Source organism: Bombina bombina, chromosome 1 (assembly GCF_027579735.1).
Source record: "Bombina bombina isolate aBomBom1 chromosome 1, aBomBom1.pri, whole genome shotgun sequence".
Taxonomy (NCBI): domain Eukaryota; kingdom Metazoa; phylum Chordata; class Amphibia; order Anura; family Bombinatoridae; genus Bombina; species Bombina bombina.
Window position 1 is genome coordinate 1045830985 of NC_069499.1, and position 18840 is coordinate 1045849824.

The following is an 18840-nucleotide window of genomic DNA, read 5'->3' on the forward strand; positions in this document are numbered from 1 at the left end:
TTCTTCTGACAAATTTATTTTTTCTCCCATTATCTGATCCCTTGTATCATGTGACAGGCATCAGCCAATCACTAACTTATATACGTATACCCTGTGAACTTGTTTACATGCTCAGTAGGATCTTGTTCCCGCATACGCTGTCGGCATTTAGCATTGCACAAGCAGTTCTAGTGAACTGCTTGTGCAATGCCACCCCTGCAGATTCACGGCCAATAAGCCACTAGCAGGGGGTGTCAATCAACCTAATCGTACCTGATCGGGTTGATTGCTGTCCGCCATTCAGAGGCGGCGGACCAGTTAAGGACCAGCGGTCTTAAGTCCGCTGCTTCTTAACTACTGTTAAGCCTGAAGCCTCGCGTGGAAACATGGGCATCAGGAGCCATTCGACCTTTGATATTTAAATTAAATCTTAGGTTTTATTTTTTATGTAATGTTAGGATTTTTTATTTTAATTTTAGATTAGTATTTTTAATTTTGGTATTTTTTATAAATGTATTAGTTTAATAGTCTTTTTTATTTAATGTAATGGGGTTAACATAAGGGGGTGTTAGGTTAGGGGGCTTAGGGATTAGATTAATACTTTGAGTTGTGGGGGGATGGTGGTTTAGGGGTTAATAGTTTAAAAAGGAAGATTGCATTGTGGGGGATGGAGGATTAGGGGTCAATAGGTTAAATAGGCAGATTGCCTTGTGGGGGGATGTCGGATTAGGAGTTAATAGTTTAAATAGGTACTTTGCATTGTGGGGGGATGGTGGTTTAGAGGTTAATACATTTTATTGTTAGTTGCGATGTGGGGGGTGGTTTAGAGGTTAATACATTTAATTGTTAGTTACGATGTGGGGGATGGCTGTTTAGGGGTTAATAACGTTAATAGATACTTTGCAATGTGGGGGGATGGCTGTTTAGGGGTTAATACATTTATTAGTTATTGCGGTGGGAGGGTGGCGGTTGAGAGGTAGATATTTTGCATACATTAGGTGTTTGCATTTATCATAAAAGCGAGCGACAAGTAAAATATATGCGCCGCACTTGTATGCGGCGCGGTATATGTGATTGAGTTTAAGTGTAGTGTAAGGTCAGTGTATTGGTTACCATAGTAACCAATTATTTTCAAGAAATCCGGCATCGGATGGAAACATTAACACAACGCTAACTTACACCTACACGAAAAGGGCGACTGCATGCAATCCGCAAACTATTTTAATAGAAACCTGGTACTAAAATGGAACCATAAATTACTTTTAGCTGCTGGCAACTTTGGTAGCTTAGAGCTCCATTTTTAATGGCTCAATGGAAACGAGCCCTAACTTAGCCAGTGAGCAAACACGTGTACTTTTCTTTTAGCTTCAAAATAAAAATAAACCAGTTTAAATAAACCTCTTTTATAAGCAGATGTTTAAATGTTTGGATATTTTTTGAGTTTTTGGTCCCTCTATTTTTTATTTTTACCTATACAAAGATATAGCTATAACAGATACCTTACCAGAAATAATAATTAGCCTGATGTTCTCAAATAATTTATTCTATCGGTAGAGAACACAAATGATAGAATATCTTGGATCAAGGCTTAGGAGTTAATTACACAATAAAATAGATCATGTATATTGAGCTATAAAGAAACTCTAATGAACAGCAAACAGCTTTATGATCAACACAATAGACAGTCTCTCTTTCTAACTTCCTGAAACTATATGCGATTAAACTCTTTTCTTACTAAAAATGCCATTGCCGTTCTCTGCAGAACTTAACGCTTCTCAAGTCATCTCTCAAGCTTCCAATTAAATGTCAGCTTTGAGATTTTATTACACTACTATTTGCTCTTGATGTTTTTCAATCCTTCCATTTCTTGGGGCATGTCTTTTATACATCTATAACTTTACAGCAATGCTACACTCTTCTGAAACCTCCTCTGTCCCCTTTTGAATAGTCACCTAGTCTCCTTACACCCTTAGTTAGTTTTTTTAATATGTGCAGATTAATGAAGCACTTAAAGGGACACAAAACCCCACATTTTTATTTAATGATTTGGATAGAACATACCATTTTAAACAACTTTACAGTTTACTTCTATTATCAAATTTGCTTCATTCTCTTGGTATCATTTGTTGAGGGAGCAGCTTTGCACTACTGGTTTCTAACTGAACACATGGGGGCCTATTTATTAATGTGCGGACGGACATGATCTGCTGTAGCGGACCATGTCCGCCCCGCATTGATAAATGCAGACAGCATACGCTGTCGGCATTTATTATTACACAAGCATTTTATGTGAAATGTTTGTGCAATGTCGCCCCCTGCACATTCGCGGCCAATCAACCGCTAGCAGAGGGTGTCAATCATCCCGATCATTTCCGATCGGGATAATTGCTGTGTCAGAGGTGGCGGACGAGTTAAGGAGCAGCGGTCTTAAGAAGGCTTACGCGGAAACAGCAGCATATGCTGCTTCTTAAATTGGCCCCATGGAGTGAGCCAATGGTAATCAGAATATATATGTAGCCATTAATCAGCAACTAGAACCTAGGTTATTTGCTGTTCCTGAGCTTTCATAGATAAACCTTTCAGCAAAGGATAACAAGAGAAGGAAGCAAATTAAATAATAGAAGTAAATTTGAAAGTTGCTTAAAATTGTTTGCTCTGTCTAATTATGACTTTACTGTCCCTTTAAAATTTAAAATAATGAAAATCTCAGCAATCATTTACCTCTCTTTAACCATTGTACATAAACTTTAAATGTCTATCTCCCTTATTAGTTAGAGTGGTTTTATGTATAATACTGAGAAGCATCAATGCATTTCATTCTATGTAAAATTTGTTGCAGTTACTTAGTTGAATTATTTATTTCCTGTATTGTAGTTGTGTTCTAGCAGTTATTAAAATTTTAAACAGTGTAGTACATTGTTACAATATGGCAATATGCATGCACACATTATAAATACAGTATTACAGCAGAAGAAATCAGTCCGTGCACTGCAATGCCAGCTGACTGTGTATGAATAGTAATACGACAAAGCGAAAGTCTGCAAAGTGTAACAATGGATAGTTCCTCTTGCAAAACTCAATATTGAACATGCACAAGAGGAATCAATGAAGCTCAGCATTCAGACAGAGAAAGATCTCCCTGGGGAAACACAGATAACACAAGTACTCACATTCATTGCTGATTCATTAATACTGGATTTATGTTCAGTGGGACTTAGCGTGGATGCATGGAGCCTGGCAAACTCGATTATTGGGACCTCTTGCTGTATTTTCCTTAAAAGAGAACAGAGTCTGCTGGAGACAAAGCAGTTTTTTAAAAAAAAACCTGTACCAGTTTAAATGTCTCTTTTCTGTAGCAGCAGTTTAAATCTGTTGGTCGGATGGCATTAGGTACAATAAGTCTGCCAAACTGTATTTCCTATTGATATGTTACTGTGATAAGAGCAATTATATTCTACTGGTAAAATGTTTTACAAAAGGCTAAGCCATCTTAAGCTTCTAGCATTAATTCAAAGGGTAAGATCTGTAAGATTACATTTAGCTTAGCCTGGATTTATAAGCTTATGGTAACCTTTTTTAGTGTTAGCGGTTAGTTCACTTAAATCTTTAGTGAGCTAGCTCAAATATCACACTAATCAATATTTTGGGCTATATTACGAATGGAGTGGTAGCTTGTGCTCCCGCGTTAACCCTGGTAGACCAGCTTTTTGCGTGCGTCGGGTTCTACGCATATTACAAGTTAAGAGTTTTTACTCTTGCTCTATCCCGACGTGCACAAAAAGCCAAACTTCGAATATCGCAAATGTTTTAACCTATTCCCCTTAGACTTCAATGGAGTGTGAAAAATGCAAAAAAACCTTACACCCTTACCCCCGAGCAAACCCGGTCACATTTTCTCAAGTGTGCTAACACGACATGAAATATGAATATTTCACATTCCAATGTTCTTCACGTAGAAGAATTTGTTCTATTAAGAAAAAAAAACATATTTCTACTTATATATGATTTTTTGGGGGACAATATATATCTATATTATAACAATATATATGTAGATTATTATATATAGGTTTAGATATATACAGATCTATATAGGAATATTTATTTATTGGTATTATGAGTGTAACTGTTCTTTTTTGTCTCATGTAACAGTTAACCAGAGCTCTGCGATCATACTATCCCGACGCACGTTAAATTTAATTGTACTGAAGCAAACACGTTTATTTTCAACTCGGAAAACTGCGCTACTTCTGACACATGCAAAGAGCCGTCATAAACCCCTTTTCACTTGAACGCAACTGTTAGTGTGCCACTTGTATTCTAGACTTCTACATATAATGGGTAAACACATGTACCTTGTATATTTTAACTCTGTTTAATAAACTAGATTATATATTATCACTGTTTTAAAATACATATACATATTACATTTATTTATATATATATATATATATATATATATATATATATGTGTGTGTGTGTGTGTGTGGGTTATGTATGTGTAATAGATAGATAGATAGATAGATAGATAGATAGATAGATAGATAGATGATACTACAGACAATTTGTCATAACAGGCATTTGTTAAAAAGATTGATTTCTGCTCCTCCTGCAGTAAGGCGTGTTGTACCTTTAAAGAGGCCTAGAAAGATCAATTAGGCCTTAATTATAGTAGTCCTTACAAGCTCTCTGTTTGCAGCATGGTGCTGCTTGTGTATTAAGTATGTGTAGTGAGTAATGAGTGTGTTGACTTCCTCTTACTCTGGCAATTTGTTATTTTAATTTACTGGTTGGACTTGGCTGCCCCTGACTTTGCTTTTATATTAATTCCATAGTTTGGACTACATGGTTATTTGTCTTCAGCTTGTTATTTGGACTTTGCATATGTTTACTGATTTTGTGCTGTTTTTCCTTGGGTGTCTTTGACCTGGACTGTCTGACATAGAATTTTCTTATTCACTAATGTTCCCCATATCTGCATTGTCTTATTAGCTTGGATGCCTCTGCTCTAAAGAGATCTGCATGAAAGGTATTTTTTTTCCAATTTATATTTTGCACCTTGCTAAAATTAACTTGTTTTTAATTAAATCTTTGTAATTTCTAGTTAAAGGGACACTGTACCCAAATTTTTTCTTTTGTAATTCAGAAAGAGCATGCAATTTTAAGCAACTTTCTAATTTAAAGTTTGGCCTCTCAGCCATTGATTGCAGCCTGTTTCATTCTGGACCATGGTAATCCACCTGTCACTGGTGATGATGTGGGCCTGGCCAGGAAAATGGTTTGCTGTTTTTTACACAATTAATAATGTTTTACAGTTTCAATAAATGTTTATTGAAATGCATGACTAGTTTGAGAGTCTTTCCTAGAGAAAAGGCAGAGCTAAAGAATTGGAAGTAGAGAAACATCCATAAATAAAAAAAGATGTTCAAAGTTCATGGATTCCTTAGAAAAAAAAATCAGAAATTAACATGTAGTATTGATACATAGTTATGATCTTGGAATGTTTAACAAGATGGTCAATGAACTCAATGAATCTAATTTATTTATTTATAAAATATTTTACCAGGAAGGATACATTGAGATTTCTCTCGTTTTAAAGTATGTCCTGGGACCACAAAACATTGCATTGATACAATAAGGTACAATAAAGTAAAAAAACACTAATAATACACAATATATGCAAACATTTAACATAGAGAAGGTATGAAATATTTAATCAACCATGACAGGAGCATTCTGTTTTGAGATATGTATAGAGGGATCTCTTAAAGGATTTTAGGCTTGGGGAAGTTTTTAAAGTGAGAGGGAGGTCATTCCATAATTGTGGCGCTCTGTAGGAAAAGGAGGATCGAGCTGCTTTCTTTTTGTATTGAGGCAAGCTAAATAATGTGCTGTTATTGGATCGGAGGTTATAGGAGGTGGGAATAGCATGGGAGAGCATTCTGCTCAGGTAGGGTGGGAGCTTCCCAGAAAGGCTCTTAAAGACAAGGCAGGAAAGATGGAGGGTGCGTCTGGATTCCAGCGACAGCCAGTTTAGTTCTTTTAGCATGTCACAATGGTGGGTCCTGTAGTTACATTGTAGCACAAAACGGCAGAACGAGTTTTACAATGTATTTAGTTTATTAAGGTGAGTTTGTGGAGCAGGTGCATATACTATGTCCCCATAATCCAAGTTAGGCATCAGCATTTGCTGTACAATCTTTTCCTTTACTGTAGGGCTGAGGCAAGATTTGTTTCTGTACAGGGCACCTAGTTTTGGATAAAGTTTAGAAGTTTTTCTATGTGGAGTCCAAAAGATAGATTGGGGTCTAACAACATACCTAAGTATTTAAAAGAGTGGACTGCGGTCAGCGTGCAATTGGATTTTGTTTTGATGCGAAGATGGGAATTTTGTAATTTTTGTAATATAGGTCCCGTTCCAAAGATCATTGTGACAGTTTTGTCAGTGTTTAGGAAGAGTTTGTTTTTCAAGATCCACTTTTCTACCTCTGTGAACTGGTCTTGGAGCACTGCTTCAAGCTGCGGCAGATCAGATTTGTTTGCATAGATTACCGTGTTGTCTGCGTACATGTGTACAGTTGAGGATTTGCAGACATTAGGTAAATCATTTATAAATAATGTGAATAGTAGGGTGCCGAGAATGGAACCTTGGGGAACACCACACGTGACTGGGAGAGGGAGGGAGTCACTGTTAGAAACAGAGACATATTGTGATCGATCCGATACATATGATTTAAACCAGGTTAACGGGCAATCAGCAATACCAGAGTTTTTTAGTTTGAGAAGTAGTATGTCATAGTCCACTGTGTCAAAAGCCTTAGCAAAATCAAGGAAAATAGCTCCAGTTAGGTCTCCTTTTTCCATGCCAGTTTGGATGTCGTTGCAAACTTTTAGGAGGACAGTTGTAGTGCAGTGATTCGGTCTAAAACCTGATTGATCAGGGGTCAGATAGTTAGAAAGTTGATAATACTCGCATAATTGCGTATGGACGCATTTTTCTAAGATTTTTGACAATACTGGGAGCAATGATATAGGGCGATAGTTAGAAACCAAGGTTAACTCCCCACTTTTATGAATAGGCACTACTCTTGCAGTTTTCCAGAGTTTGGGTATGTATCCAGACACCAAGGAATCGTTAATTAGGGTTGTGACAGGCTTAGCAATTGCCGGCGCACTGAGCTTCAACAGCATTGCTGGGATTTGATCAGGTCCTGACTGGTTTTTCATTTTTAGATTTTTAATGATTTTTAATCTAATGAAGAGGCCAAGGAACATACTTGATTAGGGAAACTTGTATTAGCAAAGAAAAGTGCTAAGACAGTAAAAGATTGAAAACTGTAAATGAAGCTACAGCCTCTCGGATTTTAAATGACAGAATTTAAGTATCTCTAGCAAAAATAGGTATGCAATTTAACTGATAATGGATAGCTAGAAACAAATATTAAAGGAATTGGATACGTAGAATCAAAGCTGAATGATAAGAGAGCCTCTCAATAGAGTAAAATGATACCTTCTAGCAAATAGACATTATTAAATCCAATTAGTGAATGGCAATTAGGAGAAGTTTATGATTAATATATTTAATATAACTTACCAACCTATCCACTGAGTGTAATCTATAAGTCATTTTTTTTTTTTGGAAAACAGACTAAAATGGTTAATAAAAGCATCAATGGAAGAGGCCAGATTGTTTGTAAAATTTCCAAGATGTCAGAAGGGTAACTGAAGACAAATTTACTAATGTGAGATTAAAATCCTCTATCAGTGGTAAAATGTTAAAATAAATCTTCAAATATTGTGACAATAACTTCATAAAGTGTATAAACAGTAAACTTAAAGGGACATGAAAACCACAGTTCATTGACCACTTTCACTTTCACGATTTAGAAAGAGCATGTAATTTTAAACAACTTTCTAATTTACTTCTATTATCTATTCTGCTTCATTCTATTGATAGCCTTTGCTGAAAAGCATATATAGATAGGCTTAGTAGCTGCTTATTGGTGGCTTCACCTAGATGTCTTGTGTGATTGGCTCGCCCATGTGCATTGCTATTTCTTCAGCAAAGAATATTTAATGAATGAAGCAAATTAGATTATAGAAGTAAATTGTAATGTTGTTTAAAATTGTATTCTCTACCTGAATCATGAAAGAAAAAATTTGGGTTTAATGTCCCTTTAAGTAATCTAAAATAGACACACACACAAATATGAACACCCTTGTCTCAATGAAATGTGACTTAACATGTAGATCAATCTTTGAAAGATATTGTAAATTGCAACATTGTGCACCTTTAAGGGTATCTTTAAATGTTGTTATTATACAATATGGATTAAAATAAGTTTAATTGGAATTAAATGTATAGAACATTTTATTTATTGGAAAATAAAAATAAATTAAGTAAAACATAAAAACTGTAACATGTTAGATAAACAATATTTATACCACATAAGTCAATGTATAGTAGGACTATCCTTGGAAGCAATTATAGATATGAGTGTTTTGGGGTAAGACCCTTCTAGCTAAGCAGAATTGATTTCTGGATTTTATTATCTCTCCTTTTGGCAAAATTTCTCAGGCTTTTCCATGTTTAATATTCAGCATCTTTCAAATCTTGTCCCAGATTATAATCTAAATTGAGGTCTGGCATTGACAAGACATTGGCCTCTAGTTATCAATAGTTATCAAGCTCCGTACGTACCTGCCATCGCCGGCCCCAATACGCCCGCCTAAGCTCGCCTCACATAGCCGCCGCGGACCTGAATACGCTCGCCAATGTTATCAAAAAAGCTGTCAAAAAGCCGCGCACCAAGTACGGGGCGATGAGCAGTGGACTGTGATAGTTATCACTCATCCGATCTCGCTGCTCTTCGGCTTTTTCACAGCTTTATTGATAAGCTGTCACTAAGCACCCACACTATACTATACTGTTCTACCCCCTATACCGTCACCCCCGGAGCCCCCCGCAACTAAATAAAGTTATTAACACCTAAACCGCCGCTCCTAGACCCCTCCGCAACTATATTAAACATGTTAACCCCTAAACCGCCGCTCCCAGAGCCCACCGCCACTCTAATAAACTTATTAACCCCTAAACCGCCACTCCCGGACCCCGCCGCCACCTACATAATACCTATTAACCCCTATCCTGCCCCCCTATACCGCCGCCACCTATAATAAATTTATTAACCCCTATCCTGCAGATCCCTTACCCCGCCGCAACTAAATAAATTGTTTAACCCCTAAACCGCCGCTCCCGGACCCTGCCGCCACCTATATTAAACTTAGTAACCCCTAATCTGCCCCCCCATACCGCCGCCATCTATATTAAACTAATTAACTCCGAAACACTAGTCTAACACTAACCCTAACAGTCTAACACTAACCCTAACACCCCCCTAACTTAAATATTATTTTAATAAATCTAAATAAAAATTACTCTTATTAACTAAATTAATCCTATTTAAAACTAAATACTTACCTATAAAATAAACCCTAAGATAGCTACAATATAACTAATAATTATATTGTAGCTATTTTAGGATTTATATTTATTTTACAGGCAACTTTGTATTTATTTTAACTAGGTACAATAGCTATTAAATAGTTAATAACTATTTAATAATAAATGAAGAAATCAAAGATAACAAATAGGCATATATACCCTGAGATCCTCTAGGAGGTGCTAAGGATGGTGAACAGTAAAGTGTAAATATAAATGCAGAGAAAGAAATCTGAATGGGTTAAGTATATGTGAAAAAAAGGCAATGCACAATGCAATAAAGCAATAAAATATGTGAGAATAAAGTCTCAAAAACACAATTGCTGAGATATAATCTCAAAAATACAATTACTGGGATATTACCACCAACACATATGTGCAAGCAAAAGTCCAGATATTGTCAGCTTGATCAAGTTCCTTGAGACAGGAGAAGTATATGCGTGATTGAAAGGATAATCCAAGAGGCAGCTCTCTAACACATACAATGGAAAGCAATCTGTTAAAAAAACACAATAGATAGAGGTGCCAATGGTGCAGATCAATGATGAAGCTTCAGACAAGGGGTATACACAGGGTACTCACTTGTGGCAAAGGCAATCTGTCATGCCCATAGAGACAGGCTGGATTTCTACAGCAGTCCAACTAGCTGATCAGTGTCCCACAAACAGCTCCAGAATGCAGGGGATCATCAGGTCAGGAGTACACACCAGAGAGGTGTATAAGCCGGATATTAGGGTCAGGGATTTGTGCCCTGGTAGTAGCGTAGCTTACAAGATATAATGGACACTTTGAGTTGGTAAAATAAAAACAAATTTATTTAAAAATTGTAAAATACACAACTCATGTTTGTGCCAAATAAAAACTTGGACAAGTAGAGAAACAATGCAACGCATTTCTCAGTAAAACTGTTCCATCAGGCATGTAGAAATCCAGCCTGTCTATATGGGCATGACAGATTGCCTTTGCCACAAGTGAGTACCCTGTGTATACCCCTTGTCTAAAGCTCTCAAGATTCATTATTGATCTGCACCATTGGCGCCTCTATCTATTGTGTTTTATTAACTATTTAATAACTACCTAGCTAAAATAAATCCAAAATTACCTGTAAAATAAATCCTAACCTAAGTTACAATTAAACCTAACAGTACACTATCATTAAATAAATTAAATAAATTACCTACAAGTAGCTACAATTAAATACAATTAAATAAACTAAACTAAAGTACAAAAAAAAAGAAACACTAAATTACAGAAAATAAAAAAGATTACAAGAATTTTAAACTAATTACACCTAATCTAAGCCCCCTATTAAAATAACAAAGTAACCAGCTCTTTTACCCTTAAAAGGGCTTTTTGCGGGGCGTGCCCCAAAGTGCCCCAAAGTAATCAGCTCTTTTGCATGTAAAAAAAATACAACCCCCCCAACATTAAAAGCCACCACCCACATACCCCTACTCTAACCCAAACCCCCTTAAATAAACCTAACACTACCCCCCTGAAGTTCTCCCTACCTTGAGGTGTGTTCACCCAGCCGGGCCGAAGTCATCATCCAAGGGGCGCTGAAGATGTCTTCCATCCAATAGAAGTCTTGATCCAAGGGGCGCTGAATAGGTCTTCCATCCGATCCTTCATCCAGACGGCGTCTTCAATCTTCATCCATCCGGAGCAGAGCGGAGCCATCTTCAAAGCAGCCAACGTGGAGCCATCCTTCTTCACCGACGCCTACTCGCCAAATGAATATTCCTTTAAGTGGCGTCATCCAAGATGGCGTCCCTCAAATTCCGATTGGCTGATAGGATTCTATCAGCCAATCGGAATTAAGGTAGGAAAAATCTGATTGGCTGATTCAATCAGCCAATCAGATTGAAGTTCAATCTGATTGGCTGATCCAATTAGCCAATCAGCTTGAGCTCACATTCTATTGGCTGATCGGAACAGCCAATAGAATGCGAGCTCAATCTGATTGGCTGATGGGATCAGCCAATCAGATTTTTTCTACCTTAATTCCGATTGGCTGATAGAATCCTATCTTGGATGACGTCCCTTAAAGGAACCTTCATTCTGTTTTAGGACGTCGGAAGAAGAGGATGGATCCACGCCGGAGGTCTTGAAGATGGAGCCGCTCGTCATCGGATGGAAGAAGATAGAAGATGCCGCTTGGATGAAGATGTCTACCGGTCCGGATCTCCTCTTCTGCCCGGATAGGATGAAGACTTCTGCACGATGATGGACTTCTCCAGCCGCCGCTTGGATCAAGACTTCAGCCGGAGGATGGACGTCTTCAGCCCCCGCTTGGGCTTGAATCAAGACATCGGAGCCAGGACCGATCGGTGATACCCGGCGTGGTGAAGATAAGGTAGGAAGATCTTTAGGGGCTTAAGGTAGGAAAAATCTGATTGGCTGATTCAATCAGCCAATCAGATTGAAGTTCAATCTGATTGGCTGATCCAATTAGCCAATCAGCTTGAGCTCACATTCTATTGGCTGATCGGAACAGCCAATAGAATGCGAGCTCAATCTGATTGGCTGATGGGATCAGATTTTTTCTACCTTAATTCCGATTGGCTGATAGAATCCTATCAGCCAATCGGAATTTTGAGGGACGCCATCTTGGATGATGTCACTTAAATGAATATTCATTCGGCGAGTAGGCGTCGGTGAAGAAGGATGGCTCCGCATCGGCTGCTTTGAAGATGGCTCCGCTCCGGATGGATGAAGATTGAAGACGCCGCCTGGATGAAGACTTCTATCGGATGAAAGACCTCTTCAGCGCCCCTTGGATGAAGACTCGGAATTAAGGTAGGAATTTTCTGATTGGCTGATGGAATCAGCCAATCAGAATCAAGTTCAATCTGATTGGCTGATCCAATCAGCCAATCAGATTGAGCTCGCATTCTATTGGCTGTTCCGATCAGCCAATAGAATGCGAGCTCAATCTGATTGGCTGATTGGATCAGCCAATCGGATTGAACTTGATTCTGATTGGCTGATTCCATCAGCCAATCAGAAAATTCCTACCTTAATTCCGATTGGCTGATAGAATCCTATCAGCCAATTGTAATTCGAGGGACGCCATCTTGGATGACGTCCCTTAAAGGAACCGTCATTCGTCGGGAGACAACGGAAGAAGAGGATGGATCCGCGTCGCCTGCTTCAAGATGGACCCGCTCCGCACCGGATGGAAGAAGATCGAAGATGCCGCTTGGAGAAGATGTTTGCCGGTCCGGATGTCCTCTTCTTGCCGGATAGGAGGAAGACTTTGGAGCCTCTTCTGGACCTCTTCAGCCACCGGATGATGGATCGCCAACCCCCGCTTGGGTTGGATGAAGATGTTGGAGCCAGGACGGATCGGTGATACCTGGATGGTGAAGACAAGGTAGGAAGATCTTCAGGGGCTTAGTGTTAGGTTTCTTTAAGGGGGGTTTGGGTTAGATTAGGGGTATGTGGGTGGTGGGTTGTAATGTTGGGGGGGGTATGGTATGTTTTTTTTTACAGGCAAAAGAGCTGAAATTCTTGGGGCATGCCCCGCAAAGGGCCCTGTTCAGGGCTGGTAAGGTAAAAGAGCTTGTAACTTTTTTAATTTAGAATAGGGTAGGGATTTTTTTATTTTGGGGGGCTTTGTTATTTTATTAGGGGGCTTAGAGTAGGTGTAATTAGTTTAAAATTGTTGTAATATTTTTCTTATGTTTGTAAATATTTTTTTATTTTTTGTAACTTAGTTCTTTTTTATTTTTTGTACTTTAGCTAGTTTATTTAATTGTATTTATTTGTAGGAATTGTGTTTAATTAATTTATTGATAGTGTAGTGTTAGGTTAATTGTAGGTAATTGTAGGTAGTTTATTTAATTAATGTATTGATAGGGTAGTGTTAGGTTTAATTATATCTTAGGTTAGGATTTATTTTACAGGTAAATTTGTTATTATTTTAACTAGGTAACTATTAAATAGTTCTTAACTATTTAATAGCTATTGTACCTGGTTAAAATAATTACAAAGTTGCCTGTAAAATAAATATTAATCCTAAAATAGCTATAATATAATTATAATTTATATTGTAGCTATATTAGGATTTATTTTACAGGTAAGTATTTAGCTTTAAATAGGAATAATTTATTTAATAAGAGTTAATTTATTTCGTTAGATGTAAATTATATTTAAGTTAGGGGGGTGTTAGTGTTAGGGTTAGACTTAGCTTTAGGGGTTAATCCATTTATTATAGTAGCGATGAGCTCCGATCGTCAGATTAGGGGTTAATAATTGAAGGTAGGTGTCGGCGATGTTAGGGAGGGCAGATTAGGGGTTAATACTATTTATGATAGGGTTAGTGAGGCGGGTTAGGGGTTAATAACTTTATTATAGTAGCGGTGCGGTCCGCTCGGCAGATTAGGGGTTAATAAGTGTAGGCAGGTGTCGGCGACGTTGAGGGGGGCAGATTAGCGGTTAATAAATATAATATAGGGGTCGGCGGTGTTAGGGGCAGCAGATTAGGGGTACATAGGGATAACGTAGGTGGCGGCGCTTTGCGGTCGGAAGATTAGGGGTTAATTATTTTAAGTAGCTGGCGGCGACGTTGTGGGGGGCAGGTTAGGGGTTAATAAATGTAATACAGGGGTCGGCGGGGTTAGGGGCAGCAGATTAGGGGTACATAAGTATAACGTAGGTGGCGGTCGGCAGATTAGGGGTTAAAATATTTTAATCGAGTGGCGGCGATGTGGGGGGAGCTCGGTTTAGGGGTACATAGGTAGTTTATGGGTGTTAGTGTACTTTAGGGTACAGTAGTTAAGAGCTTTATGAACCGGCGTTAGCCCAGAAAGCTCTTAACTCCTGCTATTTTCAGGCGGCTGGAGTTTTGTCGTTAGAGCTCTAACGCTCACTTCAGAAACGACTCTAAATACCGGCGTTAGGAAGATCCCATTGAAAAGATAGGATACGCAAATGGCGTAGGGGGATCTGCGGTATGGAAAAGTCGCGGCTGAAAAGTGAGCGTTAGACCCTTTAATCACTGACTCCAAATACCAGCGGGCGGCCAAAACCAGCGTTAGGAGCCTCTAACGCTGGTTTTGACGGCTACCGCCGAACTCCAAATCTAGGCCATAGTGTTTATTTTATAGGTAAGTATTTAGTTTTAAATAGGATTAATTTAGTTAATAAGAGTAATTTTTATTTAGATTTATTAAAATAATATTTAAGTTAGGGGGGTGTTAGGGTTAGTGTTAGACATAGGTTTAGGGGTTAATTAGTTTAATATAGATGGCGGCGGTATAGGGGGGCAGGATAGGGGTTAATAAATTTATTATAGGTGGCGACGGTGTAGGGGGGGCAGATTAGGAGTTAATAAGTTTAATATAAGTGGCGGCGGGGTCCGGGAGCGGCGGTTTAGGGGTTAAACAATTGATTTAGTTGCGGTGGGGTACGGGATCCACAGGATAGGGGTTAATAAATTTATTATAGGTGGCGGCGGTATAGGGGGGCAGGATAGGGGTTAATAGGTATTATGTAGGTGGCGGCGGGGTCCGGGAGCGGCGGTTTAGGGGGTAATACATTTATTTAGTTGCGGCGGTGTAGGGGGGCAGATTGGGGTGTTTAGACTCGGGGTACATGTTAGGGTGTTAGGTGTAGACAGCTCCCATAGGAATCAATGGGATATCGGGCAGCAGCGAACATGAACTTTCACTATGGTCAGACTCCCATTGATTCCTATGGGATCCGCCGCCTCCAGGGCGGCGGATTTAAAACCAGGTACGCTGGGCCGGAAAAGTGCCGAGTGTACCTGGTAGTCATTTGATAACTTCCAAAAGTAGTCAGATTGTGCCAAACTTGCGTTCGGAACATCTGGAGTGACGTAAGAATCGATCTGTGTCGGACTGAGTCCAGCGGATCGAGGCTTACGTCACTATATTCTACTTTTGCCGGTCTGTAGGGCTTGATAACTTAGGCGAATCAGCCTCGCCACAAATACGCTGCGGAATTCCAGCGTGTTTGAGGTTGATGGCTTAATAACTAGAGGCCATTGTGTGGCTTGGATCTAAGAATTAAATTACACCGCTTCAACCCTCCATCAACTGCAGTCTAAATGCAACCATAGTCAGCAGTCTCAAAGGTTAAAGTTCAACAGACAGAATTGTTACACAAAAGCATGCTGATAATCATATCTATTAGCTGTAGTAGGATCTCCCTAAATACCGTCCCTCTCCTATGTCCCCTGGGTTCCATTGTCTATCTGGTCAAATTATAGAGTCAGTCCTCAACTTGAGAATAGACCTTTGTTGTGTTATTAGGACTATTGTCTTGCTTAAGGGCAAACTTCAGCTCCAGTCCAAGTTCGCTTTCTGACTGAAGCAAGACTTTCTCTAAAAAAAATGGATGTATTTGTTCCCTTTTCATCGTTTCACTCCCTATCCATGAATTGCCTCCCCAGAACTTGCTTCTGTTACTATTATGATGTACATTTTGTGATTTTGTGTTACACGTATTTTACATTCAGGTCAAAATCTTAAATTGGGGTATTGTTTGACCAGAGGTGTCTTTAGCACATCTTTACTGTGTCCTTCTTATAGTAAAATCCACATGGGAATTTAAGTGATATATTTTGAAATGGATTTATACAATTTATTCTTCTATATAATCCAGCATTTTGGTGCCAACATAGGGCTAGATTACAAATGGCGCACTAACAGTTGTGCGCTAGCAATAAAGAGTTTATTGTGGGTGTTTGTGTGTATCGGTAGTAGCACGCGTAAGTTGAAAGTAAATGAATTTGCTCAAGCGCAATTGAATTGGGTTAGCATGACTTCAGAGCCCTGGTTAACTGTTATGCTTGAATAAATATTCAAAAATTTTACAAAAAATGGCATAAAAAAGTTTAAAAGGCTAAAAAATATGAGGTCTCATGTGTTAGGAGAAAAAAAAAGGCATGCAAAGGGCTTTAACATAGAGATACATACAAATGTATATGTTTAAATATGTATCAGTGTGTGCGTGTATATATTTATTCATGTATTTACAGTATATGTGTATATATTTATTTACAGATATATATATATATATATATATATATATATATATATATATATATATATACATAAATATAAGTGGATTAGAGGCCTTTGCAAACAAAAAGCTGAAAACATGAAAAATCATATTTATGCTATATTCACATTTAATAAAGTGTTTAACTATAAAGTGTTAAATATTTTACATTCCACTGTTCTTCACATAGGGGAATATGTTCTAAGTATTTATAAATAGATATTCCTATATATATATATCTGTAAATATCTATACCTATATATAATTTTATATATATATATATATATATATATATATATATATATATATATACTGTATATATAAAATTATATATAGGTATAGATATTTTACCAATAAACATCCTTTATATATATATATATATATATATATATATAAAGAATATATAGTGTATGCACCTTCAGCTGCCAGGGTGCTATAGCCAGGAATATAACAGAACAATAGAAAAGCACTCACTGGACTTTTGACATCAGTGTTAATCCTTTATTGTATTGTGACGTTTCGGAACCACAAATGCAATCGGGTTTGTGCAAATTGTTGGGGGGGGGGGGTTTTCTCACTTTTTGCACTCCATTGAAGACTATAGGGGAAATACGTTAACACAGTCCCAATATTCTAACTTCAACTTTTTGTGTATGTTGAGTTAGTGTGTGAGTGAAAACTTTCTACTTTTAACTTGTAGTACGCACGGAACCCATCGCACAGAAAATGCTTACTTCTAGCAGAGTTAGCATGCAAGTAGGAGCAAAAAATAGCATTTAACACGTAATATAGCCCAAAGATACAATAAATACATCTTAACAACAAAACCAAATGTATTAATTGGCAGAGAAATGGTTGTAGACCTTTCTCCTTTAGGAATTCATGATCTCACTGATGACCAACTTCCTAACACATACTGTTCTCCACTGCAAAGGGCTCTTTTAAGTTGTGACCACCCCAAAGCACACATTTGTAGTTCCACTTCTTCATGGGGGCCACAAAAAAGGTAGCATACATTCTTGGCCATGCTTTTACCCTAGTACAGAGGGCTGCATGTGGCCCTTAGACTTCTAGTTGGCCATCCCTGATGTAGCTGATAAAAGAGATGAGAGGGAAACAAGAAGTCTATGGATTCCTTGGGTATGGTAGCTGTGACTATTGAGAGGATAATATGAAATTGATTACTTGGCTAGGTTGTTTCTATGGAGCTAAGATGTAGGATACGTTTCTATGAGAGAATGACAATGGGGGCTGTTGTAGTCTGACCTGGAAGGAAGTGATTGTGAAAGAGGAGCAGAGCAAACACTGATGAGAGCATAAAAGGCAGTTGGATGAGCATTTAGAGACTAAGCTATAATAAAATATGCACATTACTTTTTGTAAACCAATGGCAAAAAAATCTCAATAAAATCCATTCTTATTAAATATATCAAAACGGGGGGCGGAGCCAGCATCTGATGCAGCAGGACGCATGAGACATGGGCTCCTGTACAATTTTCACATATTAAGCCTTATAGAATTTAAATTTTAAATTCCTGCACTTCATTTTGAGCTCTATGTTGGAGGGAGAGAGAAAGTAATTCCACAGTATCCTGATCCAGCGGATCCTTTAATATTTGGGACAGCACGGTGTGGAGAGCTCATCGTCTAGCACGACCACGAGGTTGATTTAGCAACTGGCCGATCAGATATGGCAGTCCTGCATATACACTTACAGGCTTTGCTTACAGCCTTCGAGGAGAAGATGGAACATAACTTCTGTGACCTACTATCTATAGTTAAAAATATGAGGGAAGAAAAGATCGACCCGATACCTAAGATGGCGGCCTCCACGGAGTACACTGAGCACACCGAGACCTTCCGGTACGCTATAAAAGTGCCCACCGCATCGCCGGAGTCATCTCAGTCCCGGGATGAGGCATCTACACATACCAATTCACTAACCTCCGTTGTCGGTCCCAAAGAGGAGAAGTGCCACACAGCTCTGAACCTCCATGGAAATGAGGCAGATACACCAGCTGTAGATCTTGACGGCGCTATAGGCCCGCTAGGGACTGTTAGAAACTCCCAGACACCATTCCTCACAACTAAATTTACCCAGGACCTATCTGTTATTGACCTGGCGCTGTTCACCAAAATTAACGCACTGCTAGGCTGCAGATCCGACCAGAACTTTACCATCATGCGCCCCACACACGGATACCAGGTATTAACAGAATATCTATTCCCACTTGGGCTCAATCGGGAACTGGGGTACATACTTGCATTTCCTTCAGAAACTCAGAAGCCAAAACTACGACCTGCATCCCAGCTCCTCGATAGTAAAGGCATAC